Here is a 2,500-nt window from a genome sequence, read left to right on the forward strand (position 1 = left end):
GCATTCGATTCGGCTCATGTGAAGTACGGCGTCCGGATCAAAGCCGCTCCAAAGCCGTAATTCCCGGCTAAGCCAGGCGGGAAAAATTGCTTAGCCGATCCGAATTACACCGATCGTTCTGAATTGATTCAGACGCCGTTCTTCAAATGAACCTAATTCAACCTAATTCAATGAATTCAAGTACCGGGCCTTAGCCCAGTTCTTGTTACAAAAAAAAGGTCATGTATGCTATCACAAAACAGTGCCTAAGGCATGTTATATAATAACCAAATCAATGCGCGCGCTCTGATTGGTCAATCAGCCATGTTTTATTGTGCCAGTAAACTCATGGAAAATGAGTCATTATATAAAAGCAATAGACCACAAGTTTCTATGGTTTATAGGCATGATGAACCACTTGGAATGTTGGAAGAACACACGAAGAATTCGTAAATAACTCGCCTGCGGCTCGTGATTTACGAATTCTTCTCGTGTTCTACCAACATCCCGCGTGGTTTATCAGCCTATAAACCATAGAAACTTGTGGTTTATTGCTTAAGTGGTTAATAAAGACCACAAGGAGTTTATGGGAGACATAGTGAATGTCATGATAAGACATAACAGGTATAATCACATGATTTTGGGTGCAATTTGGAATAAAAAAGCGCAAGTAGACTTTTTCAAAGGCAAACAAAATTAAAATAACACGAGTAAAATCATGTGACATCTTCTTAATAATATTATACGTGAAAAATTTGAGATGGTTAAGCAGAAGCAATGCACGCATATCGCACAAAAATTGCACCATCCAGGGCTCGCATTTGATTCGCTATCTCTGACTTTCTCTGCTCATTGACCAATCACAAGGCTTAGTCTGTTTGTTACTTCTTTTTGCACTGTGTTATTTGAAAATTGCATTTCTTTTAGCCAATCAGAATGGAGAACTTTTTCCATGTATATTATTATAGACATGTAAAAGCCTTCATTCATAACTGTCAAAACAACTTTTTAGTTAGAACAACGATCAATACCAGCCACCCTCTAAATGCGTTCTGCCCCGCATCAGTAATACACGTCCATATTCCCTGAGAGCAGAGAAAAGACTTCCTCTAAATAAGCGCATTGATTTATACGTAGATAGCAATATTATTACAGAATGTAAATAGTAGTATTTATTGTTATGCTTGTAAATAACTCGTTAATTTAGTTTATAGCCAACTACAAGAGAGTTTTTTAATAAACCGAAGCAATAGCGATATTCACTGTTTATAAACAACTCTCTTGATATTTAAATTTTGCCAGCCACAGACCAAAAGAACCTTTGTTTCGACAGCCAATAGATCTCTGGTTGGTACATTAATGACAATAGGTGACGTAACTGTGAGTATTGCTATTGCTTATCTGGTTTAATCCAACAACTTGGGCCCATAAACCAGCACTGAAATTAACTATGACTCCATTGTATAATAATTCATTATTTTTACTTGCTGAAAGCGGAATAGTCTCGGCTAGTATCTTGACTTAAAAAACAAAGAGTGCTGATTGTATTTTACAAAGTAATTTTTTTGATTTTCCATAGCAAATCTGTACAACTTCAAATGCTTTAATTGAACTGTTTAAAGTAGTAACACAAAACATTTTTACAAATCTCTGTTTGACCTAATAGTAAGCTGTAAAAAATAGTTTGTCGTGAAAAAGGTACTCTAGTAATTATCATTTATGAAAATATGATCTTGTACTTAATTATCACTCACAGGGACATAAAACTACATCTTTGAGGCTGCTGAACTGAGAACACCAGTATCATTTGTAGCTGACAGCAATACTCTGTTCACATTCACATTATGTACATTATTAAAAAAATTATAGCCTCTGATGTCAGTATTGTAAGACCCATGCCATGTATTTCTTTAAATAACCGCAGTACATTAATTTTGTACCCTGTTCATTGCGTGGTTTGGTTACAGTTTCGGGGCCTCATCATCTAAAAATGACAAGAACTGAGTTAAGAGCAGACTAGTGCTATAGGTAGTACAGTATAAAACACCTGTATATAAGAACCTAGAATTGAAGAACCTGTAAGGCTAAAAATTTAATTTTAGACCCCCCTTACATAACAACCACGTTAGCCTAAAAAACTAAACAGGTTCTTATTTTAGAAAATGACCGTGAAATTTCAGGCGAATGGAACAAATTGCACTTCAAACTGCACGGGTCTTTTTCAAAACTTATTCTTCATGGTTATGAAATATAAAGGTATCAGCATCCTCATCAGAGGAAATCAGTCATGCACTATCACAGAGTAGATATCTTTTGTGGAAATAACCAATTTACGAACCTAGGTAAGAAAATTTGGTTTTATCAAACGTATTGATAAAGGTTGAATTACCACCGTGAACGATTTGGAAAGTTAACGTTTCGAGCGTTAGCCCTTCGTCAGAGTGAATAGAGAAATTGTGGAGAAGATTTGCCATTGGCAGAAATATAGTGACATGAATTTGCGAATAAAGTAATGGCATGA

General features: G+C 35.8%; 1 protein-coding gene across 6 annotated transcripts in view; it reads right to left on the minus strand.

Moving 5' to 3' along the window:
- LOC137987749 (uncharacterized) overlaps nucleotides 1–2,500 on the minus strand; it is a 42,882-nt gene that overhangs the window by 253 nt on the left and 40,129 nt on the right. For all 6 annotated transcript variants that reach the window (XM_068833823.1, XM_068833819.1, XM_068833822.1 and 3 more), the window contains exon 7: nucleotides 1–1,963. This exon is cut by the window's left edge and continues 253 nt beyond it. The gene's annotated coding sequence lies outside the window, so the exon portion shown is untranslated. The remainder of the gene's footprint in view (nucleotides 1,964–2,500) is intronic.

Source organism: Montipora foliosa, unplaced genomic scaffold (genome assembly GCF_036669935.1).
Source record: "Montipora foliosa isolate CH-2021 unplaced genomic scaffold, ASM3666993v2 scaffold_387, whole genome shotgun sequence".
Classification (NCBI taxonomy): Eukaryota; Metazoa; Cnidaria; class Anthozoa; order Scleractinia; family Acroporidae; genus Montipora; species Montipora foliosa.